The 27,364-nt window shown below is 39.0% G+C and overlaps 1 non-coding gene and 1 pseudogene across 1 annotated transcript; both read right to left on the reverse strand.

The window, feature by feature from the left end:
* LOC127490925 (large ribosomal subunit protein eL43-like) overlaps positions 1-27,364 on the reverse strand; it is a 92,574-nt pseudogene that overhangs the window by 36,249 nt on the left and 28,961 nt on the right.
* LOC127491279 (U6 spliceosomal RNA) lies at positions 16,507-16,613 on the reverse strand. Its single transcript, XR_007919850.1, has one exon. It is a non-coding gene; the product is annotated as a U6 spliceosomal RNA (small nuclear RNA).

Here is a 27,364-nt window from a genome sequence, read left to right on the forward strand (position 1 = left end):
GTGCAGAGCCCAAGGACTTGGGCCATCCTCCACTGCACTCCCGGGCCACAGCAGAGAGCTGGCCTGGAAGAGGGGCAACCGGGACAGAATCCAGCACCCTGACCGGGACTAGAACCCGGTGTGCCGGCGCCGCAAGGCAGAGGATTAGCCTGTTGAGCCACGGCACTGGCTCAATATTTTTAATGTGTATATACTGCTATTAGAGTAAATGTGACAGATTCCATTAATAACTGTACATACTCCTTCTTGTTATGTTAGTATATAAAAGCTAGTTGGTTGTCCAACTACCTCAGCTAGAGCATCCATAGACTTAAGTACTTGCTGTAAAAGCTGGCCTGAAATGTGGGCTAGATTGCCCCAGGCAATAGACAGTTTTTCTCAAAAAAATAAAAAATGCTTCATGAGATAGCAGAATCTCCTACTGTTTCAATAGAAAAACTCACTAGGGAGCCTTCCTTCCACTAGCAGCTTCCTGAGAGAACCAGGAAAATCGGTAGGTAAAACATGTTTATTTATCTTTTAGCTTTTTGAGAGATATTTGAGGTCTTCAGCTGGTTCACAGAGTAGGCAGATTTATCTTCTGTGTGTACCTGTAAAGCCTCAAGAGGTAAAATTTTAATCCTTGACAAATGTATCAAACTTGGAATGCCCTTTAATTTAACTACAGTAGGAGTGTTAAGTAGCAACTGGTAGGGCCTTTTCCATTTAGATGATAATTGGACAGAAGGAGAGCCCTCTCTCAAAGTCTTTACTAAAAACAGGTCTCCTTGGGAGATAGGCTGTTTGTGACTTTTGGGACCTGGCATTCGGAAAATTTTGTTACTATACACCATCAGAACCTTTTGAGGCTGACCTAGATTGATAATATGCTTTTTCTGATTTTGAGTTTCTGAATCAAATGAGGAATGTTCTTCCTTATAGCATTTTAAATAAACTAAGTTTTAAAGCAGGCTTAGGGGCCATTCTCATCCTGAGAAGGGCAATCGGCAGTAATTTAGGCCATGATTCTGAGGTCTCCTGGCAAAATTTAGCCAGAATTCTTTTAAGATTATGATTAGATTTTTTCAATTTATTTGATGATTGATGATCACACGTTATTACCTCCAATAGGCATGGAGGTAATAAGAGATCCCAAGAGCAATGGTTATCTCCTTGGTTACTTAGAAACACTAGAGGGTCCTTTGTCACTTTGGAGTGACTTTGGAAGGTCTAAGCAAGGGATTGTTTCCCTGAACAGATCTTTAAACACCTCTCATAGCTTTTCAGTGTGGGTAGGAAAAGCTCCTATCCATCATGTGAAAGTTTTAAAAAAAACTTGTAGATACTTGCAATTATTTGTTGAGGGCATGTTAGTGTAGTATATTAGCCAGTCTTCACCTGGATATGTTCCTCTCCTTTGTACAGGAGTGAATTAGGCCATAACCTGATGTGACCAGGTAGGGTTGTTTTCTAAACAAAAGTGTTAGCACTGAGATACTTCCTTATGACAGTATATAATCCTTTCCTTCCAAATAATCAAGAAACTATTGTATTAAAATTCCTCTTCCTAAATGGGAAGATTCCTGCATTTCCTTCATAGTTTCCCACTGAGAGGACACGGGAAGCATGGTCTTATGATTTAAAGTCCACCACTCATTGGCACCTTTAGTGTAACCTCATTGCAGAGCCCGTTCTATCTGACTCAGTGTCTTGAGGAGTTTTAGTAACCCCTTGCTAAATTAAGGTATTGAGCTGTTATTAAAATCTCCTGTGCAGCAGCTGCTTTTTCTCCTTATCTCCTAGTGCATTTCCTTGGCTGATTGTTACCTTCCTTCTGGTGTCCCTTGTGGTGTTTGGCAGCCACTTCTAGAGTCTCCAGCGCTGCTTGAAGGAAAGTTCCTATCTCATTCTCGTATTTGATGGGCTGATTCTTTGCAGTCAATAGGACTCTTTCTCTCTAAGACTCTTTGCTGTATGTGCATGTTATGCAAGGAAAGCCCATTTGGAGTCTATGTGAATATTGACTCTAACCTTCTCCTAGTTGTAAGGCTGCATTACCTACCTAACTTCTTCATTCATAAAACTACTGTCATCAGTAAAATACTGGGTACCTGGAATTTTTAGAGATTCATCTTGTAGGTCAAGCCTACTAGAATGCACCTGCTACTGATGCTGATGAGGAAATGTAGTCTTATCTTGTAAGAGGACTCTGATAGGCTCAACATGCGTGGCTCATCCAGATATTCCCTGATCCCAGGCTTAAGATCTACTCTTTTATTTCAGTAGGAAGATCATCCAGCTGTGGGCTGCCTCCGTGTTCCCTGACATGATTGTAAGTGACTTACGCTTATGAGTAATTAACCTGAGAGAAGAGCCCAGGGATGAGAGCAAATCTCTGTCAAGTAAAGGAGTTAGTCATTTAACCATCACCAAAAAGTAGTATGAGATAAGAATATCCTTTATTTGACAAACTAAAGGCAAAGTAAATCTTTGGGAGTGAGATTTACCATCAATTTCCATAATTCTATAGCTTTTTGAAAATAGGGGTCCTGTGTGGGATGTTAGCACACACTGACTCCTGCTGTCAATTAAGCAAATTAATACTCTCACCTATGATGTCAGTAATCATCCAGGGCTCTTGATAAGTGTTGTCTAAGATGTGGAAGCCTCCTGAATTCTCAAGCCCCAGGAGATTTCAGACAAGGCCAGGAACAAAGTACAAGTTGGAGGAGGGGACATTCCATCTTTTAAAGACTACTTGTCTTGCATTGGGGGTGTAGACCATGGGAGGTCCTTCATGGCGGGACACCTCCTATGCCATTGTCTCAGCTTTCCACACCTGAAGCACTCTCTTGTTGGCTTTTTGGACAGACCATAGTGCCACCTGCATTGATTCTGAGGTCGCTGGGTGCCAGTTGCAGCCATTGACATTATATGAGCCTGTTGTCTGTACTGCTTCATGTGCAGGAGTACCCTTTCCTCTTTAGCCCTGTATGCACCATTAAGTAACTGAGATACTATTTTTACCATCAGGCTTATGGGAATTTAAGATACTATGGCAAGTTTTTTAAACTATATCCTTGGAAGTGAGTCCATAAGGGTGAATACAGAGTCACCCATGGCTGAAAATTCTCTCTACAACCTGGGAAGACATAAGTACGACTGGCTTTCCAACAGCCCGGTTATTCTTCGATATGTGACTTGAATCCCTTGAATGAGATGAAATTTGTCATTCCAAGATCTTTATGGGCCACAAAGTGGGGCTCACTGTTTCAGCCTACTTTGGGGCTCTCTTCAGGTTGATTTAGATCTGTGCTGTTACCATTACACAATGCCCCAAATTTTATACATGTTATAAATAATATAATAATCATAACATAATTATATAAATAATTGCATCTAAGATATCTAGAGTCCTGCCATCACTAAGGTTCTAGTACATCAGTGGAAGCTTGATTTGTGCATGAGATACTCTACTCAGAGCTATTCCAGAGTGTACCAAATATTTTTGTGAGGTGGCTCAGCTCTGCTGGGGCTTTCAACCTCGAAGGAACATTGAACCTCACACCTGGAGTCTATGCCACAGGGTGACAACAGCCTTCAAAAGTGTGTTTGAAGCTGAAGACAGCTTTTAGAGCTTGGTTTGAACCCTGAACTCCAGTGCCATGAATATTTTTGGGTGCTTTCGCTATTGCACCTAGGACGTTTGACCCTAGGAGGCATTGAACCCCATGCCTGGAGACTATGCTCAAGATTGGTGCCTGCATTGAGCTGAAAAGCTACAGCACAACTAGCATGGCAGGTAGTGCATGACTGGGAATGGAGGGCTCCATAATGGGGCTGGGTACACGTATATCTTCTGGCAAAGTGAAAGTCTTAATTTCCACAGGCAGATGTCAGACCTCCACCTAGTTGGAGATTCTGCCTCCTGGTGGTAACTAAGCAACAAAAGCAATTTGACCACTTCTTCCCTCCCAGTAGACAAAAGGGTCAATTGGAAGTCACAAGTCTGATTTGAGTCAGAACCTAAAACAAAATTGATCAGCTATATAGAATCCTTCTGCAAGAGCTCAGTGCTAGAAACTGACCTGTTTCACAATGCAGATTAACTCCAGGAACACATCGCGACCAAATTGTAGCCACTCATGAATTATCAGCAGATGGCCAAGAGCTGGCCTGTTCTCTTCCTGCTTTTCTGTCAGAACTCCCTTAATATTTTTTTTTTTCAGACCTATTGTCATGTTTAATCCCAGTGAGAGTCAAGTTGGGAATTGATAATTTTTTTTTTCTTTACAGAAGATCAGTTTAGTGTACATTAAGTAAAGATTTCAATCGTTTGCACCCCCATAGAAACACAAAGTGAAATATACTGTTTGAGTACTCGTTATAGCATTAAGCCTCAGTGTACAGCACGTTAAGGACAGAGATCCTACATGAGGAGTAAGTGCACAGTGACTCCTGCCGTTGACTTCACAAATTGACACTCCTGTTTATGGCATCAGTAATCTCCCTATGCACCAGTTATGAGTTTCCAAGGCTATGGAAGCCCCCTGAGTTCTCCGACTCTTATCTTGTTTAGACACGGTCATAGTCAAAGTGGAGGTTCTCTCCTCCCTTCAGAGAAAGGCACCTCCCTCTTTGAAGACCTGTTCTTTCCACTGGGATCTCACTCACAGAGATCTTTTTGCCAGAGTGTCTTGGCTTTCCATGCCTGAAATACTCTCATGGGCTTTTCAGCCAGATCCGAGTGCCTTCAGGGCTGATTCTGAGGCCAGAGTGCTATTTAGGACATCCGCCATTCTATGAGTCTGCTGAGCATCTCACTTCCCATGCTGGACCACTCTCCCCTTTATCCATTCTATCGGTTGGTGTCAGCAGATACTAGACTTGCCCATGTGCTCCCCTTGACTCTCAGTCCTTTCATTATGATCAATTGTGAACTGAAATTGATCACCTGGAATAGCGAGATGGCATTGGCACATGGCACCTTGATGGGATTGAATTGGAATCCCCTGGTATGTTTCCAACTCTACCAATTGGGGCAAGTCGGCCCGAGCATGCCCCAAATTACACATCTCTTCCCTCTCTTATTCCCACTCTTACGTTCAACAGGGATCACACTTCAGTTAATTTTCAACACTCAAGAATAACTGTGTGATAATTACAGAATTAAACCAGTCATATCAAGTAGAACAGACAAAAAAAAAATACTATGAGGGATAATGTATTAAGTTGTCCATCAGCAGTCAGGGCTATGCTGATCAAGTCACCATTTCCCATAGTGTCCACTTCACTTCAGGAGGTTTCCCCTTTGGTGTTCAGTCAGTTGTCACCGATCAGGGAGAACATATGGTATTTGTCCCTTTGGGACTGGCTTACTTCACTCAGCATGATGTGTTCCAGATTCCTCCATTTTGTTGCAAATGACTGGATTTCGTTGTTTCTTACTGCGGTATAGTACTCTAAAGAATACATATCCCATAATTTCTTTATCCAGTCTACCGTTGATGGGCATTTAGGTTGGTTCCAGGTCTTGGCTATTGTGAATTGGGCTGCAATAAACATTAGGGTGCAGACCGCTTTTTTGTTTATCAATTTAATCTCCTTTGGGTAAATTCCAAGGAGTGGGATGGCTGGGTCGAACGGTAGGGTTATATTCAGGTTTCTGAGGAATCTCCAGACTGATTTCCATAGTGGCTTGACCAGTTTGCATTCCCACCAACAGTGGGTTAGTGTCCCTTTTTCCCCACATCCTCGCCAGCATCTGTTGTTGGTAGATTTCTGTATGTGAGCCACTCTAACCGGGGTGAGGTGAAACCTCATTGTGGTTTTGATTTGCATTTCCCTGATTGCTAGTGACCTTGAACATTTTTTCATGTGCCTGTTGGCCATTTGGATTTCCTCTTTTGAAAAATGTCTATTGAAGTCCTTGGCCCATCTCTTAAGTGGGTTGTTGGTTTTGTTTTTGTGGAGTTTCTTGATCTCTTTGTAGATTCTGGTTATTAACCCTTTATCTGTTGCATAGTTTGCAAATATTTTTTCCCATTCTGTCGGTTGTCTCTTCACTCTCCTGACTGTTTCTTTTGCAGTACAGAAACTTCTCAATTTGATGCAATCCCAATAGTTGATTTTGGCTTTGACTGTCTGTGCCTCCTGGGTCTTTTCCAGAAATTCTTTGCCTGTGCCAATATCTTGAAGGGTTTCTCCAATGTTCTCTGATAACTTCATGGTGTCAGGACGTAGATTTAGGTCTTTAATCCACGTTGAGTGGATTTTTGTGTAAGGTGTAAGGTAGGGGTCTTGCTTCATGCTTCTGCACGTGGAAATCCAGTTTTCCCAGCACCATTTATTGAATAGACTGTCCTTGCTCCAGGAATTAGTTTTAGATCCTTGATCAAATATAAGTTGGCTGTAGATGTTTGGGTTGATTTCTGGTGTTTCAATTCTGTTCCATTGGTCTATCCATCTGTTTCTGTACCAGTACCATGCTGTTTTGATTACAACTGCCCTGTAGTATGTCCTGAAGTCTGGTATTGTGATGCCTCCGGCTTTGTTTTTGTTGTACAAGATTGCTTTAGCTATTCGAGGTCTCTTGTGCCTCCATATGAATTTCAGCATCATTTTTTCTAGATCTGCGAAGAATGTCTTTGGTATCTTGATTGGGATTGCATTGAATCTATAAATTGCTTTTGGGAGAATGGACATTTTGATGATGTTGATTCTTCCAATCCATGAGCATGGAAGATTTTTCCATTTTTTGGTATCCTCTTCTATTTCTTTCTTTAAGGTTTTGTAATTTTCATCGTAGAGATCTTGAACGTCCTTGGTTAAGTTTATTCCAAGGTATTTGATTGTTTTTGTAGCTATTGTGAATGGGATTGATCTTAGCAGTTCTTTCTCAGTCATGGCATTGCTTGTGTATACAAAGGCTGTTGATTTTTGTGCATTGATTTTATATCCTGCCACTTTGCCAAACTCCTCTATGAGTTCCAATAGTCTCTTAGTAGAGTTCTTTGGATCCTCTAAGTACAGAATCATGTCGTCTGCAAAGAGGGATAGTTTGACTTCTTCCTTCTTAATTTGTATTCCTTTGATTTCTTTTTCTTGTCTGATGGCTCTGGCTAAAACTTCCAGAACTATGTTAAATAGCAGTGGTGAGAGTGGGCATCCCTGCCTGGTGCCAGATTTCAGTGGAAATGCTTCCAACTTTTCCCCATTCAATAGGATGTTGGCTGTGGGTTTTTTATAAATTGCTTTGATTATATTGAGGAATGTTCCTTCTATACCCAATTTGCTTAGAGTTTTCATCATGAAAGGGTGTTGAATTTTATCAAATGCTTTCTCTGCATCAATTGAGATAATCATATGGTTTTTCTTCTGCAGTCTGTTAATGTGGTGAATCACATTGATTGATTTGCGAATGTTGAACCATCCCTGCATACCAGGGATGAATCCCACTTGGTCTGGGTGGATGATTTTCCTGATGTGTTGTTGTATTCTATTGGCCAGAATTTTATTGAGGATTTTTGCGTCTATGTTCATCAGGGATATTGGTCTGTAATTTTCTTTCAGTGCTGCATCTTTCTCTGGCTTAGGGATTAAGGTGATGCTGGCTTCATAGAAAGAATTTGGGAGGATTCCCTCTTTTTCGATTGTTCTGAATAGTTTGAGAAGAAATGGGATTAGTTCTTCTTTAAATGTCTGGTAGAATTCAACAGTGAATCCATCTGGTCCTGGGCTTTTCTTTGTTGGGAGGGCCTTTATTACTGTTTCAATTTCTGTTTCAGTTATGGGTCTATTTAGGTTTTCAATGTCTTCATGGTTCAATTTTGGTAGATTGCATGTGTCCAGGAATCTATCCATTTCTGATAGGTTTTCCTGTTTGCTGGCATACAGGTCCTTGTAGTAATTTCTGATGATTCTTTTTATTTCTGTGGTGTCTGTTGTTACGTTTCCTTTTTCATCTCTGATTTTATTGATTTGGGTCTTTTCTCTTCTTTTTTTAGTTAGTTGGGCCAATGGGGTAGAACTCCCTTAATATTAACAGCCTACTGATGCTGTTGTCCTGCAGCTATTAGCATTAAGAACAAAGGCAAGCAGGTTTTCATGTTAAAAGACCTTTCCATAACTCAGAGACAGTGAAAGGCAGAGAGAGATTCTGGAAGCAGCCACAAACCCCATGTGTAGCTAAGACAGAGTTGAAACTCACCCACTGTGCTTCCGGGGGTCATAGTCTAGCTTTGTCAAATGCCTGGCTGGCTCATCAATATGATGGGTATGGGATGAGGTATATTAATTTCACTCCAGGCTCCTGTATTGCACACAGATAAGCATGGTAAGTGCAGACATGTAATAGGTATGCAACATGATAACCAATTATATTCAAAATGCAAGAGAGTGAATATAGAAACACACATGATCATGGGTCGCACCACACAGGAAAATACCCATCGCGAGTGGGCGGTGGGACAGAAGACAGCCTGAAAGAAGGAGGGCTGGGGGAAGGGAAATAGCGAGCACCAAGCAGCACCTCCAGCTGTGGTCTGCAGAGGAAAAACACCTCCCAGTTGCTGGCCTCCTTTATGAAATTTGTGGGTGGTGCCTCTCCAGGCATGAAACTACCTGGGAATATATAACAACTCCACATGGAGTTCAATATCCATATTTTCATGGCATCTCCCCCCATAGTTCCCCGATGAAGGTGATGCATCTCAGAAAAGGGGGTGTTGGGTTTACAATAGGAGGGTAGCATTACATACAGTGAGGGGTGGCTTGCACGTACTTCCAGCTCAGCAGACCCATCTAACTGCATGCCTATGCCACATCAGATATCTGTTCTCCTCCTCTGTCTGTCAAATAAATCTTGCTATCACTTCAGCACTATATATTGATGGCTCTATTTTGATTTCTTATCTGTGGGGGCAAGAACCTAGGATAAAAATTAAGATACCGAGGCCCATCTCAAAAGGAATAAGAAATAATCTAAGATTGTTTAGCTCAGGATGAAGGGGCTCTCTCAGCCATTTAGAAAGGCTTTGGAAGTAATTTCATATTATTTGTGTTCTATCTGCAAATCCCTTTGAATCATAAAGGCTTCTAAACAGGGGAAATATTCTATAAGAAAATCAGGCTTATGAGAAGCTGGGAGTTTCTAGCCTTGTTCGCAAGTAGATGTATGCAAAATCATTTTTGCACTAATAAGGAGCTTCAAAACAGCCAGCATTGGTTGCCATGATACCAGAAGTATGTACTATGCTTGTCCTCAGTTAATTCTGTTTTGGGTGCTGTTTGGTTTCATTTGTGCCCCAAGGGAAAACCAGGCACTCAAGGCTGGGCTGGGCTGGGCTGTTTAGTCCTCTGTGAGAAGAAATAAAGAGCAAATCACTGCCCACATGAATATGGCTTATTAGAAGACAAAGTTGACAGGTGTTGGCTCTGTGAAAAGACCAGTAGCTAGAGAAAAGTCAATAGGAGTGGATGTCTAAAGTATAAAAACTATTTGTGCAGGTAAGAGGGGGAACATAGGCTGAGAAGAGAGGGTGCACATAGTGTGACCAAACAACCCTATTTGTCTGGAACTAAAAAGTTTCCTAGGATGTGATACAGGTATTTTGTTTTATTTTTTCACAGTCCAGAAGTCTTCTATTATTTTTACTCTCATCATGCCCTGAATTCACATGGAATGGATTCAGCAGCTCCAGCTCCTTTCAGTGGTTCTCACAAAGTAAGCTTCTTTAGATGCAGCACGCTGGTGCTTCAGTTGAGCCCACCTACCTCTCTTTTTGGTTTCCTTCTTTCTCTGATTGTTTTCCTCACATGTTTGAGGAAGCTGTTTCAGCTCATAGAGTGCTCTGTATGGTCAATATACACACCAGTTCTCTCACCCTGAACTTGTTTGTTTGCAACATGGTCAATAGCACCTGAATACACTGTAGACTCTTGTGGTTTTGCCAAAGTAACATAGATGGGATGCTCATTTTTGAATAGTATGCATTTCCTTGATATCTACAATGTCAATTTTCTTGTAGATTCACATGTATTTGGCCAATGGCCTGGAAAACACATATTTAAACACATAATTCTCTCTTCGTGTTCATTATTTTGGAAAGTCACTTGAAGATGGTGGTTATAAATGAAAAGTGGGCTTTAAGTTTTAAAATATGAGAAATCCTTGGAAAATTAAGTGGTTTGTCACCCTAATTACAAACCAGGCCTTGTTTTCTGTTCAGAATAAGAGAACATAGAAGAATAAGCACAGCACAGGCACAATATAACAACCTAGTTTTTAATGGTACTATGTACTTTTATTCTCAAAATAAATACACAGAATAATTGTTTATTAAACTTTTAAAACATTGTTTTATTTATTTTTATTACATACTTTATATAAGTTATACAAGATTCATATACTTCCTTTATACCATTATAGGAACATAGTGGCACTTTCCCCCCACGCTCCCTCCCACTCACGCTACAACCCTTCCTCCCCCTTTCTTTCAGATTCCCACTATTAATTTTTATAATGATATTTTTGAAGTACACTTAATGATCACATAGTTAACATTATCTTAAGTAAAAGAGTTCAACAAACATGATGAGAAAACAAACCAAGACAAAATATTGTTCCTTAACAAAAGAGACAAAGGCTATAACCCATCACTGATTCTCAAAATGTCTATGTCACTTCAATATGTTATATTTCAGGTGCTCTACTTGTTACTTCTGATCAGGGAAAACATAGGATATCTGTCTTTTGGGGACTGACTTATTTAGCTAAATAGCATGGTTTCCAGTTGTGACCATTTTGTTGCAAATGACAGTACTTCCTTTTTTATTTTTATACCTGAGTAGTACTCTATAGTGTGTGTGTGTGCATATATATATATATATACACACACCATGATTTCTTTATCCATATATATATATATACACACATACATACATACATACCATAATTTCTTTATCCAGTCACCAATTGGTGGACATCTGGGTTGATTACATATCTTAGTTGCAATAAACATAGAGGTACAGATAACTCTTTCATATACTGATTTCTTTTGGTCTGAGTAAATTCTCAGGAGTGGGATGGCTGGATCATATGGTAGGTCTACATTCAGATCTCTGAGGTTTCTCCATACCATCTTCCACAGCAACTTTATCAGTTTCTATTCCCACCAACAGCAGATTGGGGTACCTTTTCCCCCACATCCTTGCCAGTGTTTGTCATTTGTTGATTTCTGTATGTGGACCATTTTAACTGGAGTGAGGTGAGCCCTCATTGTGGTTTTGATTTGCATTTATTTGCCTGGTGGCTAGTGATCCTGAGCATTTTTTCAAGTGTCTGTTGGTAATTTAAATTTCCTCTGTTGAAAATGCCTGTTTAAGTCCTTTGTCCCTTTATTAATTGGATTGTCTGTTTTGTTGTTGTTGAATTTCTTGAGCTCTTTATAGATTCTGGATGTTAACCCTTTATCAGTTGCATAGTTAGAAAATGTTTTCTCCCTAAGTGTTTCTTTTGCATTGCAGAAGCTTCTCTGCTTGATGTAATCCATTTGTCAGTTTGGGCTTTGATAGCCTGTGCTTCTTGGGTATTTTCCAAGAAGTCGTTGCCTATATCAATGTCTTACAGAGTTTCCCCATTGTTCTCTAATGATTTGATGGTATCAGGTCATAGATTTAGGTCTTTGATAATATTTTGAGTGGATTTTTGTGAAAGGTGTATGGTAAGTGTCTAATTTCATACTTACACACATTGAGATCCAGTTTCCCCAGCATCATTTGTTAGAGACTGTCCTCACTCCAGGGATTGATTTTAGCTCCCTTGTCAAAAATAAGTTTGTTGTGCATATATGGATTAATTTCTGGAGTTTCTATGCTATCCCATTGGTCTAGAAGTCAGTTTTTGTGGCAGTACCAGGCTGTTATGATTATAACTTCCCTGTAGTATGTCTTGAAATCAGATATTGTCATGCTTACAGCTTTGTTTTTGTTGTATAAGATTGTTTTAGCTATTCAGAGTCTCATGTGTTTCCATATAAATTTTAGCATCATTTTTTCTAGATCTGCAAATAATGCCATTGGTATTTTGATAGAGATCACATTTAATCTTTAAATCACTTTTGGTAGTATGGATATATTGATGATATTGATTCTTCTGATATATGGACATGGAAGATTTTTCCATTTTTTACATATTTCTATTTCTTGCTTTAGTGTTTTGTAATTTTCTTCAAAGAGATCTTTGACATCCTTGGTTAAATTTATTCCAAGGGATTTGATTCTTTTTGGATCTATCATGAATAGGACCTATTTTCAAAGTTCTTTCTCAGCCATGACCTTGCCTGTATATGCAAAGGCTATTGGTTTTTCTGTGTTGATTTTATATCCTGCCACTTTACCAAATTAATTTTATAAGTTCCAATAGTCTCTCAGTAGAGTTTTTTGGATTCCCTGTATAAAGGATCAAGTCATCTGCAAATAGGAATAGTTTGATTTCCTCCTCTCCAGTTTTTATGCCTTTGATTTCTTTTTCTTGCCTAATGGCTCTGGCTAAAACTTCTAGTACTATATTAAATAGCAATGATGAGAGTTGGCATCCTTGTCCTATTCTGGATCTTAGGGGGAATGCTTCCCACTTTTCCACATTTGATAGGATGTTAACCGTGCATTTGTCATAAATTGCCTTGATTGTGTTGAGGAATGTTCATTCTATACACAGTTTTTTAGAGTTTTCACCATGAATGCATGCTGTGTTTTATCAAATGGCTTTCTCTGCATCTACTGAGATACTCATTTGTTTTTTTTTCTTTAGTTTGCTAATATGATGTATCACATTGCTTGATTTGCAAATGTTGAGCCATCCCTGCATACCAGAGATAAATCCCATTTAGTCCTGGTGAAACATCTTTCTGATCTGTTGTTGGATTCGATTGGCTTGTATTTTGTTGAGGATTTTTGCATGAGGGATATTGGTCTATAGGTCTCTTTCTCTGTTGCATCTTTTTCTGGCTTAGAAATTAAGGTAATGCTGGCTTAATATAAGAAATTTGAGATGTTTCCATCCCTTTCAATTGTTCTGAATAGCTTGAGAAGAATTAGAATTAATTCTTCTTTAAATGTCTTTTTTTTTTTTTTGACAGGCAGAGTTAGACAGTGAGAGAGAGAGAGAGAGAGAAAGATCTTCCTTTTCCATTGGTTCACCCCCTAAATGGTCGCTACGGCTGGCGTGCTGCAGTTGGTGTGCTGCACTGATCCGAAGCCAGGAGCCAGGTGCTTCCTCCTGGTCTCCCATGAGGGTGCAGGGCCCAAGCACTTGGGCCATCCTCCACTGCCTTCTTGGGCCACAGCAGAGAGCTGGGCTGGAAGAGGAGCAATTGGGACAGAATCAGACGCCCCAACTGGGACTAGAACCCGGTGTGCCAGCACCACAGGCGGAGGATTAGCCCAGTGAGCCACAGCACCAGCCATTAATTCTTCTTTAAATGTCTGGTAGAATTCAGAAGAAGCCATCTGGTCCTTGGCTTTTCTTTCTTGGAATGTTCTTTTTTACTGATTTGATTTCCATCTTGGCTATTGGTGTGTTTAGGTTTTCTATGTCTTCATGACCCAATTTCAGTAGATTGTATGTGCCTAGGAATCTGTTCATTTCTTGTAGGTTTTATATTTTGTTGGTATATAGCTCTTTGTTGTAATTTATGATGATTCTTTTTATTTTTGTAGTATCTGTTGTTACATTTACTTTTTCATCTGATTTTATTGATTTGGGTCTTCTCCCTCTTTCTTTTGGTTAGTTGTACCAATGGTATATAAATTTTATTTATTTTTTCAAAAAATTAGCTCCCTGGGCCGGCGCCTTGGCTCAATAGGCTAATCCTCTGCCTTGCGGCACCGGCACACCGGGTTCTAGTCCCGGTCGGGGCGCCGGATTCTGTCCCGGTTGCCCCTCTTCCAGGTCAGCTCTCTGCTGTGGCCAGGGAGCGCAGTGGAGGATGGCCCAAGTGCTTGGGCCCTGCACCCCATGGGAGACCAGGAGAAGCACCTGGCTCTGCCATTGGATCAGCGCGGTGTGCTGGCCACAGCGCGCTGGCGGCTGTGGCCATTGGAGGGTGAACCAACGGCAATTGGAAGACCTTTCTCTCTGTCTCTCTCTCTCTCACTGTCCACTCTGCCTGTCAAAAAAAATTAGCTCCCCATTTCACTGATTTCCTGTATTTTTTGTTCTAATTTTGTTTACTCTCTAATTTTAATTATTTGTTTTCTCTTATTAATTTTGGGTTTACTATGTTGTTTTTCTAAGTCCTTGAGATGTATTGATAGCTCATTTTTTGGTACCTTTCCAATTTCTTCATGTAGGCACAGATTATTATAAACTTTCCTCTTAACACTGTTTGTGTTGTATCCCATAAATTTTGATATGATGTATTGTCAGTTTCATTTGTTTCTAGAGATTTTTTCATTTCTCTTTTGATTTCTTCTATGACCCACTATTCATTCAGAAGTGTGTTGTTCATACTCCATGTGTTACCATATGATCTAGAGATCCTTGAGTTGCTGAAATCCAGCTTTATTCCATTGTGATCTGAGAACATGCATGATATTTCATTTTTTTAATTTGCTGAGACTTGATTTATAGCCTAGCACTTGGTCTATCCTTGAGAAAGTTCTATGCCACTGTGGGATGAAACTCTGTAACCATTAGGTCCATTTGTTCTACAGTGCCAATGAACTCTGTTATTTCCTTGCTGATTTTCTGTCTCATTGATATGTCTATCGCTGAAAGTGGGGTATTGATGTCCCCCATTACTATTGTATTGGAGTTATGTCTCCCTTTTGATATATTAGTAGTTCTTTTAAATAGCCAGGTACCTTGAAATTTGGTGCATAGAAATTTATTATAGTCACATCTCCCTGTTGAATTGCTCCCTTAATCATTATAGTGCCCTTCTTCCTCTCTCTTAACAGTTTTATGTTAAAGTCTATTTTGTCTGATATTAGGATGGCAACACCAGCTCTTTTTTGGTTTCTGCTATCATGGAATATTTTTTTCCATGCTTTCACTTTTTTTTTTTTTTTTCGGTAAACGTGTCCAACTATATTCACAGCCACGTACACATTTTTTAATTGAAGATTTATTTATTTACTTGAAGGTCAGAGTTACACAGAGAGAAGAGAGACAGAGAGAGAAAGAGGGGGTGCCTTCAATCTGCTGGTTCACTCCCCAGTTGGCCTCAATGGCCAGAGTTGTGTTGATCTAAAGCCAGGATCCAGGAACTTCTTCTGGGTCTCCCATGAGGATGCAAGGGCCCAAGGACTTGGGCCATTTTCTACTGCTTTCCCAGTCCATAGCAGAGAGCTCATCCTTTCACTTTCAGTCTGCATGATTCTTTGTTGGTGAGATATGTATCTGGAAGGCAGCAAATAGATGGGGCTTGTGTTTCAATCCATTCAGTCAGTCTGTATCTTTTAACTGCAGAGTTGAGGCCATTTACATTCAAGGTGACTATTGATAAGTAATGACATAGCCCTGCCATTTTTCCATAAATATTGCTATTGTTTACTTTGAATTGCTTTTGTACTACTGAGAGATTTTCTGCCTTCTCTCTCTTTCATAATGATTGCTATCTTTCTATGTTTTAGTGTGTGGCACATTCTTAAGCATCTTGGGTAAGGTTGGACAAATGGTGACAAATTCTTCCAATCTTTGTTTGTTATAGAAGTCTTTATTTCACATTCCTTTATAAATGAGAGCTTTTCAGGGTACAGTATTCTGGATTGACAGTTTTTTTCTTTTAAGACTTGGACTATATCTTGCCATTCCCTTCTAGCTATAGGGTTTCTGATGAGAAGTCAGCTGTGAGTATAATTGGAGATATTCTGAAAGTAATCTGGTATTTCTCTAATCCATATTTTAGAATCTTTTCTTTATGTTTTACTGAGGAGAGTTTGACTACCATTTGCCGTGGTGAAGATCTTTTCTGGACATGTCTGTTAGGAGTTCTATGTACTTCCTCCACTTGGCCAACCCATTCTTTCTCCAAGTTGGGGAAGTTTTCTGTGATTATTTCACTAAATATGCCTTCTAGTTCTTTCTCTCTTTCCACATCTTCAGAAACTCCAAAGACCCATATGTTGGGTCATTTGATAGTATCCCATAAATCTCCAACATTGATTTTTTAAAGTTTTCTATTTTCTTCTTTTTTTATTTTTGACTGACTGTAGGATTTCCAAAGGCTTATTTTTCAGTTTGGATATTCTTTCTTCTGCCTTGCCAAGACTGCTGTTAAAGCTTTATACTGCATTTTTTATTCGATCTATTGAGTTCTTCATTTCTAATATTTCCTTTTGTTTTCACTTTAAATTCTCAGTTTCATGGGAAAAATTTTCATTCTTGTCATGTATGGTATTCTTTAGCTTTTGATTTTTACTTTTGACTTCTTTTGAGTAATCCTATGATTACTTTTTTGAATTCCATTTCTGGCATTTCATCAACCTCTTCATCTTCATATTCTAATGTTGAAATGCTGCATTAAAAATATGGAATGCTTCATGAATTTACATATCACCCTTGTGCAGGGGCCAGGCTAATCTTCTCTGTATCATTCCAATTTTAGTATATGTGCTGCTAAAGAGAGCAAAGTTTTATTTATTTTTTAATTAAATTTTTTTTTATTTATATAGGTGACCAAATTTCATGTACTTAATATGTGCAGATTTAGGAGCACTGTGATACTTCCTACCCTCTGCTCCCTCTTCCTCCATGTCTTACTTTTAATTTTTATAACATACTTTTAGGTTATTTTATAACCATAAGCTTAGCCCTTCACTAAATAAAGAATTCAACAAATAATAAAAAGAAACAAACACTGTCCCTCAACAGTAGAGACAAGGGCTGTAAACAATCATTGAATCTCAAAATGTGAATTTCATTCCTATACATCACATTTTTGGTACTCTATTAGTTACCACAGATCGGGGAAAACATAGTATTTGTCTTTTGGAGACTGGCTTTCTTCACTAAGTATAATGGTTTCTAGTAGCATCCATTTTGTTGTAAAAATAACATTTCATTCTTTTTATGGCTGAGTAATATTCCATCATGTATATATATCACACTTTCTTTATCCACTTATTGGTTAATGAGCATCAGAGTTGATTACATATCTTCACTATTGTGAATTGAGCTGTAATAAATATGGGGGTACAGATAATTCTTTCATAGGCTGATTTCATTTTTGGAGGGTAACTGTCCAGGAGTTGGATGGCTCGGTTATAAGGTAGATCTATTTTTAGCTATCTGAAGAATCTCCATACTGTCTTCCACAAGGGCTAGACTAGTTTGCATTCCCACTAACAGTGTATTAAGGTATCTTTTTGTCTACATCCTGGCCAACAACCTGGCTAGCATTATTGTTTCTTGATTTCTGTATGATAACCATTCTAACTGGGCTGAAATGAAACCTCATTGTGCTTTTTATTTTCAGTTCCCTGATGGCTAGTGATCCTGAGCATTTTTTTTCATATGTCTGTTGATCATTTGAATTTCATCCTTTGAAAAATGCATGTTCAAGTCGTTTCTGTTTCTTAACTGTGTTGTTTGTTTTGTTTTCAGTTTCTTGAGCTCGTAATAGATTCTAGATATTAAACCTTTATTAGTTGCATTGTTTGCAAATATTTTCTCTTAACACATTGAAGGCAATATGTGAAATACCCACAGCTGACATCATATTGAATGGGGAAAAGCTAGAAGTATTTCCACTCTGATCCAAAACCAGATGAGGTCATCCACTTTCACTATTGCTATTAAGTGTAGTTCTGGAAGCTTTAATGAAAACAATTAGTCAAGAAAAAGAAATCAGAAAGATACAAATTGGAAAGGAAGAAGTCAAATTATCCTTGTTTGCCAACAACATGATTCCCTATATAGGGAAACTCAAATAATCCATGAAGAGACTATTGGAACTCATAAGAAAGCTTGGAAAATTTGCAGGTTATAAAATCAACAAATAAAAATCAATAGCCTTTGTATATACAAATAATGCCATGGCTGAGAAATAACTTGTAAGGTCAGTACCATTCACAATAGCTACAAAAAATTAAATACCTTGGAATAAATTTGGCCAAGGAGGTTAAAGATATCTACAATGAAATTTACAAAATATTAAAGAAATAAAAGACACACAAAAAATGAAAGAATCTTCCATGTTCGTGGATTGAAAGAATTAATATCATCAAAATTGCCCATACTACTCAAAGCAATTTACAGATTCAATGTGATCCCTATCAAAAATAGTAATGATATTCTCGGAGCTAGATAAATGATGCTAAAATTCATATAGAAACACAAGAGACCCTGAATATCCAAAGAAGACATAAACAATAAAAGCAAAGCCAGAGGCATAACCCTACTAGATTTCAAGACATAATGCAGGGTAGTTTTAATGAAAACATCCTAGTACTGCCACAAAAATAGACATGTAGACCAATAGAACAGAATAGAAACACCAGAAATAAATCCACACACTTACAAGGATATAAATCTGCAACCCAATACCATCAAATTACTAGAGGAAAACATTGGGGAAACTCTGCAAGACACTGGCATAGGCAAAGACTTCTTTGAAAAATCCCCAGAAGAAGATGAAATAACAGCAAAAAATAAACAAATGGGATTACATCAATCCAAGAATCTTCTGTATTAAAAAGGAAACACTCAACAAAGAGAGGCAACCAACCTAGTTTTTAAGCCATAATCCATCAATGTGTAGAATTATAAATAGTCCATCAAATGTCCCCATTTGCTTCCAGTAAATGAGTAGGGAGATATGCAGTATTTAACAAATACAAATATGACTCAGTAGTAACGAACGTGAGACAGTATTCTTGGTTTTCACTAAATTGCCTTCAATCGCTGTCTCCCACGTTACTGAGAGTGGCTAAGTTCCCATTTTCAACAGGAAGTTTCCTCAAACAAAAGGAGTAGGAATGTCGTACAGTATCTTCTAAACTGGGAAGCTTCCCCATAACTATTGGGTCCAGCATCAGTTGCCTCTTCTACGATTCCTGCCTTCAGGTGGCTCCCATAAAAGCAATTCTGACTCAAAGTTTTGCATAAGAGAGCATCTCTTTGATGCAATGCAAATGATATCAATAAACCTACTACAAGGGAGTCTAAGAAATATATAAGGTCCTGCATATTCATTTGTTTTAGAAAGGATTTCAACTGCACAAATCCAAAGCTTCCACCCTTGCCTTAACTTCAGTTTTCCATAGTTACACACATGGGCAAAACATTTATAATCATACATTGGGATTTGTGTAGATTTATTTCTAGATAATGCAGTCCTCAGGTCACTTTGTTTAAATAACAGATGTTCTTACTTTAAGCTTATGCTAAAATAAGTCTTTTGCATTGTTCCAGGGTATAAACATGTGTTGTGAGAGGATAGCAGGAGTTAATATTTCCCGTCTGTTATATGGACTTGCTGACTTTGGTGATGGTCTTCTCCCTCTGTATTTGTTTGAACTTTGGATCAAATACAAATTTAGGTGGAGATCAGGGCCTTCAGGGAAACAATCAGACATTCGCAGCAGCAACAGGCATTTGCCAATGATAAACAAAAACAAAAGAAAATATAATTACATGTGGTGGAGCTGAAAGCTTCCACATGGTCCAAAGAGCTTTGGAACTCTTTGACCAGGTAAATGCCTTGTTAGAGGAGACGATTTGACGAAAGAGCAGAAGAATTTCCTTTTTTTCCCTCAAGAAACTTAAGATTATGATGGAGAAAAGTAAATATATTTAAGGTGATTGACAGCTTTCGTTTGAAGCAGAGGCAGTCACTTGAGTGACATCCTAAATCATAACTATATTTGATAGTGAGCAGGATTAATTAAGCATCACTAAGGCAAAAAATCGTAGACTCAAGAAAATGTAAAGTTATGCTTATCTTAAGTAAATAAATTTCAGCATAGTAAGTTCTCTAATTATGTGCCCAAATTTTCTTTAAGCTCAAAGGAAGACAGCATTTAGAAATAATGAATCTACAATGCAATGGCTCTTGACTGCATGGAAATGATATGTGATTGCTCCATACGAGCCTCATACCAGGTGCGAATGACAGACACAACAGGGATAATGACAGGCAGAGAGTACACGTAAATAGCAAAGGGAGGGTTAATTTATTAAGGGCTTCAGCACCCACAGCTGTTTCTCTTCAGCTGCTGTGCCTGAGCGGCTTTGTTAATAGCCCTCAGAATATTCTCTGTGATTATATTACTTGTTTCTCTGCTGCATTTCTGAGTATCAGGTTGATGTAGCAATGAAAAAGGACTTTGAAAGATTCTGATGAAACCCAGATAGATGTCAGATTCAATAGTGTTTTCTCGATGCTATGCTTTTCACTTTGAGTTGCTTTTATCTAAATGACTCTGCCCGAAGAACATGAAAGTCCCTCGAGTATTATTTTTTACTGTAGTGTCAATGAATTTTTATTTGGGACCTGAAAAGCACATGCTTCAATTGAATTTATCTGTGGCACAGAGTTTGTTCAGGGATTTGAGTCAAATCATTTTCACCAGACTTATTGTACTTATGACTGAGATTACTTGAGGCATCCGTGTTTCACTGTTTGATATCACACATGCTGATGTGTTCTCCAGGGGGGCTTAGTCCATGGCCATGGACACCTGAGTGCCTAGTGGAGTGTGCAGATTCATCCCTACCAGCTGGCGAAGGCTTGACCCACACCTAGGACAGTACGCTTGTATTCAAGTGATACAAAATAAAGAATCAACTGCAGCATTTAAAAGTAGCATTTATTGTCAGCCAGTTAATAAAAGAAAAAGGCTAATATAACAAATGCTGACCAAAGTCAATTGCAATGTGACTGATGACTCAATGATATTTCCCATTGATGGTGATGGGCTGCTTCTTCACTGTTTTGCTTAACGTAATATGCTGAAGAGAGAGAGGATGGATCCAACTGGAAGCAAGGCTTTGTGAAAGTAAGCAGAAGAAAACAGAAAATTAGCATCTAAGATGTGAGCATACTTCTTATTGTGAGAATATCATTCCCTAATAGTATGTTTCAAGTAACGAAAACATGAAAAGTAGTCTTCTAGAATTAAGATATTGCATGATTTATACCAATGATCTCCAGTGATATGATTTGAAGCCAGGAATTCTGAAATATTAGACTATTTGTGGGGCTGGCGCTGTGACGTAGCAAGTAAAGCTGCCACCTGCAGTGCCAGCATCCCATATGGGCACCAGTTCAAGTCCCAGCTGTCCCACTTCCGGTCCAGCTCTATGCTATGGTCTAGGAAAGCAGTAGAAGACAACCCAAGTCCTTGGGCCCCTGCACTCATGTAGGAGACCCAGAGGAGACTCCTGGCTTCAGATCGGCCCAGCTCCAGCCATTACAGCCATTTGGGGAGTGAACCAGCGGATGGAGGACCTCGTTCTCTGTCTCTGCCTCTCTGTGGCTCTGCCTTTCAAATAAATAAATAAATCTTTAAAAAAAACATTATTTGTGTATTTCTCTCTGAACTTGCTAGAACTATTCATCTAAATAACAATTAGAGATATTGTCCAAAAAATAATGCTGTTTACTGGGACTAGCCGAGAATTGCATTGGAATAAGTGTGCCATAATAAACTCTGAGTTAATTCAAACTGTTGGATTGATGGCCGGCGTCGCGGCTCACTAGGCTAATCCTCCGCCTTGGGGCGCAGGCACACCGGGTTCTAGTCCCGGTCGGGGTGCTGGATTCTGTCCTGGTTGCCCCTCTTCCAGGCCAGCTCTCTGCTGTGGCCAGGGAGTGCAGTGGAGGATGGCCCAAGTGATTGGACCCTGCACCCCATGGGAGACCAGGAGAAGTACCTGGCTCCTGCCTCCGGATCAGTGCGGTGCACCCACCGCAGCGCCGGCCGCCGCGGCCATTAGAGGGTGAACCAGTGGCAAAGGAAGACCTTTCTCTCTGTCTCTCTCTCTCACTGTCCACTCTTCCTGTTAAAGAAAAAAAAAAAAAAACTGTTGGATTGAAGGAAAGTTTTTAAAGGCAACATGAGGAAGATTACATAAGATATGTTGAGATATCATCCTTAATACAAAGTTCAGTAACGAGGGTGACGGCCAGTCTGAGGTTGAACCCCTACTTACTGGGCAGATGTACTTGCAAAAGTACTTTTCGCCTACGTTTGTGGTGGCATTTGTGCAAGGTAGTGATTCTGACTGTGGTGTGACAGTTACCATCAGACAATCATGCATGCTGAAGAGAACATTTCCTCCATATACCCTGGCTTTTTTTATTAGGTTTATTTTTTATTATTTAACCCTTTTTTATTAGGGGTAACCAAACTACTCTATTTTTATTGTGGTCATCTTGATAGATTTTTTACTGTACCTGTACAAAAGTACCTTCCCTTCCCTCAAGGGCATACATTCCTAGACCACCAGCTTACGCCTGAAACTGAATACTAAGTAACAAACCCTTTCTATTACATTTTTCATATTTATCTGTATGTATGATAAAGTTTTATTTTTAAATTAGGCACAAGAAGAGCTTTTTCCGTCTAAATTTCAGAGATATATTTGCTGTTATCATAAATCTTACCAACCTCAGCCCATGATATTTTTCCTTGTTGAGAACTTTTACCTTCTTCTAAAGGAGGCACTTTATGGCTTCTCTTTGGTATATCCAAATTGCCAGAATCTCTATTCTTATGCTTTGGGATCATCATTAAGTAAAATAAGTGTTACCTGAACACAAGCACTACAATCGCATGGTATATCCTCGGTCACCCAGAGCCAGTAAGTGACTAATGGGCAGGTAACATATCCAATATGGATGAAATAGACAAAGGGATGCTTGACATTCTGGGTAAAATGGAGCAGGACTGCATAAGCTTTCATTATACTACTCACATCAAACTTATAAACTATTCTGGAATTTTCCATTTAATATCTTCATGTGACAGTTGACGATGGATAACTGAAACCACGGGAAGCACAATAATGGATAATGGGGCCTAAGGTAATCTTAGTGGCTGGAATTATGCCATTTGAAACTCAGTTAAAGTAGCTACAAATGATAATATCAAGCTATGTATTTAATATTTTAATGGTTGCCAGGGAATTTTAACATTCAGGTTTAACAGTAAACTAAAAATGAGCTAACCTATAATAATACTTTAGGTTTATCCAAAAACACTTTTAAAGGGTAGACATCTCATTCCTGATAGTTATCTTCTTTAAGATATCTATAAATCTCTTTTTGACCATAAGAGCCCAAATCTACTCCAAGATGTTCTACCAGCTTTATGATTTCAACCTGTCAAAACCATAAGTCACTATCTTTCTCTTAAAAAAAAAAAGCACTCAGATTCTGGGTTCCCAGGTAAAAATTATTAGTGTTAGAAGCCAGGATGTTACCTCTTATTGCTCCCTGGAATGTTCCCCCACCTACAATCTATCACAAAGTTCTGTCAATTCTTCCTCCTTTTAAATATGTTTTTCTGTCTACTCACTTCTCTTAGTACTGGTGCCTCTATTTTAGGTTACCATCAGGGACACAACCTGTATAGGATCTTCCTGTGTTAAGTATTCATTTTATCCATTTGATTTTCCAAGCTACAACCAAATAAAATTTTGTGAAATTCAATGCATACTTTTTTTTTAAACTTAAATCTTTTCACCAATTACTCATTTTTCTTAGGAGACAGCCTGACTCAGAAACTCAACACCTCTCACACAACCTTGCCTTTTATTCACATGAACTATGGATGCAAACTTCGGCCTCCAGATTTTTGTCCACATAATTCCATTTCTACAGAGAAATTTTCTGCTCTGTTAGCACAAATTTCCCTTTTAGACCCTTCAAATATCAGCTTTAAAATTTTTCTAGTTCTGTTTTAAAATTTAATTTCATTTTACTTGAAAAGCAGAGAAAGAGAGGCAAAGACAAAGGGACAAATATAGGTTTTCCATCCACTGGTACACTCCCCAGATGCCTACAATAGCCAGGGCTGTTTCAGGCCAAAGCCAGGAACCTGAAACTCAATTCAGATCTTCCACAAGGGTTCCAGGAACCCACGTACTTGGGACATCATCTGCTGCCTTCTAGGGTGGTCATTGGAAGGAAGCTTAACTGAAAGTGGAGCCATGACTAGAGCCAGCACTGGAACCAGGCATTCTGTCAACTTGGGATGCCATGTTCCTGGCTTACCAAATGTGTACCCCTGGAAACTCGTTTCTAACTCTTCATGATGCATCCTTCTATTGTGTACTCTCTCTCTCTCTCTCTCTCTCTCTGTGTGTGTGTGTGTGTGTAGCATTTGGCAGAACAATAAAGATGCCACTTGGAATGCCCACATCCCAAATAATTTTCTAAAAAGGTTTATTTATTTATTTACTTAAAAAGTGGAGTAAAAGTGAGAGACAGAGAGGGAAAGGAAGATAGGGAGAGGGGGAGGGGGAGGAAGAGGGGAAGGAGAGGGGGAGAGAGAGAGAGAGAGAAAGAGAGAGAGAGAGAGGGAGAGAGAGAGAGAGAGAGAATCTTCCACTCACTGGTTCACTCCCATAATGGCTGCCAATGTTGATGGAGTGGAAAGGAAAAAACCTTCTAATAATTATGTTCGAGATCTTGGACTTTATCCTAAATGCAACAGGGAGCAATAAAAGGCTTTATGCAAAAGAGGGTTGCCAAAGATATATGTGCATTTTAGGTTAGCATTTATTTTCTGTACTAAGTGTCTAAATAATTAGGCTCTTCTGGTCTGCTCCAACAGGAATTTATACATAACTCTTATTCACTATATACAATGATTTAGAACACTAATTGTGGTTCAGTCTTTTGATCAGTGATTCTCAGATCTAAGTCTTGCTCAAAATTACCTGGAAGAATTGATGGAATGCCAATAATTGGGTGAAGTTAGGGGCCCGACAGTTTATGTTTCTAATAAGTTTTAGGCTGATTCTAATAATGCGGCTCCTTAACCGTTCTATGAGAACCATTGCCTTAGACTGATTTTGTCTTACTTATTTACCTTTGTTTCCTAAACACCTGGAGCAATGTCTGTTATTTAACAGCATTCAATACTTGTTTTCAAATAAAATAATGAAGGGATTAAAAATTGCAGTTACAGGGAAAATAAATATATTAAAAAAGTATTTTTTCTTTTTGTCATCTAAAATTACCCCAAATAACGAAGGTGGATATGTGAGCATAAACTGTGGGAGAAAAAACAGAGAGGGACAATAATAGTGATAAGGATGAGAGCTCAGTTGGGAATCATGAGAGTTCCATTTGTTCTCCTATGCTTACATGAATAGGGTAGCCTTGAGCAAGCCGTTTTACTCTCGATGGTGCTTCATCTATGCCCTAGATGGATGATAAAGAGGCTATTAGCAATACTTCATTGAATAGACCCTTTGAAAAATGTCTCAGAAAGAATTTATTCACATAAAGTCTATTGAATTTAACTTTAATGTCATGAATACTACAAATAGAAGAAAGATTCCAAATGCACTACAGAGAGTCCTCCTGCATTGTGTCTATAAATTCTTTTCCACATGACAAATTACCTTACAAAGAAATTCTACAGTCATTGTGCATTGACTCTGCGGTGCTTCATATCTGAATGCGTCCATTACAGACTACTCTTCACGTGGGCGGATTCCGTTCCATTTCAAAGGCTGAAGCACCAATGCTTGGATGTTGTTTTCCCGGGATGTGTCATGTTTATATCAAGGCATTTTCACTTTCTCACTTCATGTGCAGTGACTACATTTCTAAGAAGGCAGGACTGCTTTCTGCTGCTATCTGTAGTTGGAATTTGTTATGGATAGAATCTTCTTACCCTCTGCTATGTTCCAACCAAGGCAGAGATGTAGAGCAAACTCCAGATTAAACCATTTTTTGTAAGAAGTTAAACATTTTATTGGTTACTGGTATGCATTCTGTCAAAACAGTAGCATTCAAGGGGAAAAAAAAATCACATTTCCTAAAATTTAATCTGGGTCAAGACCTACCCATACAGGAGGCTGAAAATCCAACTCAAGTCTGTTTTCAAATGGCAATCCCTAAATCTACTAGAAGAGATTATAACTGTTCAACTTTAGTACATGCTAGGTTTGAATGTTTATGTCCCCTCAAAAAATCATGTTAAATTTTAATTTAAAAGGCAGTAGTATGAGTAGTTTGAGGCAAGTTTATAGGAAGTGATTAATGAGAGGTACGTTTTTAGGAGGACCCATGATGAATTGAATTAAAACCTTTATTTAAGAGGTTTCACACAGTGTTTGGCTCTTTTGTCTTTTCATATTCTGCCATATGAGGACACACAGTTCTAATCTTCATCTGGCAATGCACCTACTGGTGCCTTAATCTTGGGCTTCTCAGCTTCCAGAAATGTGAGAAATAGATTTGTATTATTTATAAATTATTTCATAACAAGGTATTTTATTATAGCAGCACAAGTGAAACTAAAACCATCCATAATGGTCAACAGTAAGATGGTCAATTATTCAACTAAGAATAGTTGAAAGCAATCCCCCCCTAACAACATCGATTCCTTGGATACCACGCTCAATCATTGACCCTACTCATTCCTCACTCTAAGGTTCTAGAAACTCCTGTGTTTCCACCTCAGAACCAATCCACTGCCCCAACTGCATTCCTGAATTCCCAGGGAATACATTCCACGCTCTAGGGTTGCATTACTCCTCTATTTGCTTGAATCGCCAGCCTTATCCAGCCTTCTGTCTAATCACTACAGGTAAATTATTTGGTGGACATAATTTCCTGGATCCAAAAGTATCTTGCCATGAAGTTCAGTTTTCCTTTTTCAGTGAAGAATTTCAATTCTTTGGGCCTGGCAGTAGACTAAGCCTTGCATGTTGATGCTGGCACTCACATTGGAGTACACATTTGAGTCCCAGCTATTCTGTTTCTTACCCAGCTTCCTGCTAATGCGCCCAAGAAATCAGTGGAAGATGGCCCCAGCCCTTGGGCCTCTGCCACTCATTTGGGAGGCCTGAATGTAGTTCCTGGCTCCTGGTTTCAGCCTGGCCAAGTTCAAATGCTTGTGGCCATTTGGGGAGTGAGCCAGTGGATGGATATGTCTCTCTCTCTCTCTCCCTCTCTCTCTCTCTCTGTAAGTCTGCCTTTCAAATAAATCAATCTTTAGAAAAGAATCTCAATTCCTTACCTAAAAAGAACCTGCTTCATCCTAGATTAGTACAGTGGAATCCTAATAGTTCCTTGCTGCCTCCCTCACTTCATCCAAATGATTCCTTCACTTTCACTCTGTGTAATCTTCTCGAAGGATGACCTAATCATTTTGTAACAGGGATTAGAATACTATAATGCATACAGGCCAAATCTGG

Source organism: Oryctolagus cuniculus, chromosome 11 (assembly GCF_964237555.1).
Source record: "Oryctolagus cuniculus chromosome 11, mOryCun1.1, whole genome shotgun sequence".
NCBI classification, from domain to species: Eukaryota; Metazoa; Chordata; class Mammalia; order Lagomorpha; family Leporidae; genus Oryctolagus; species Oryctolagus cuniculus.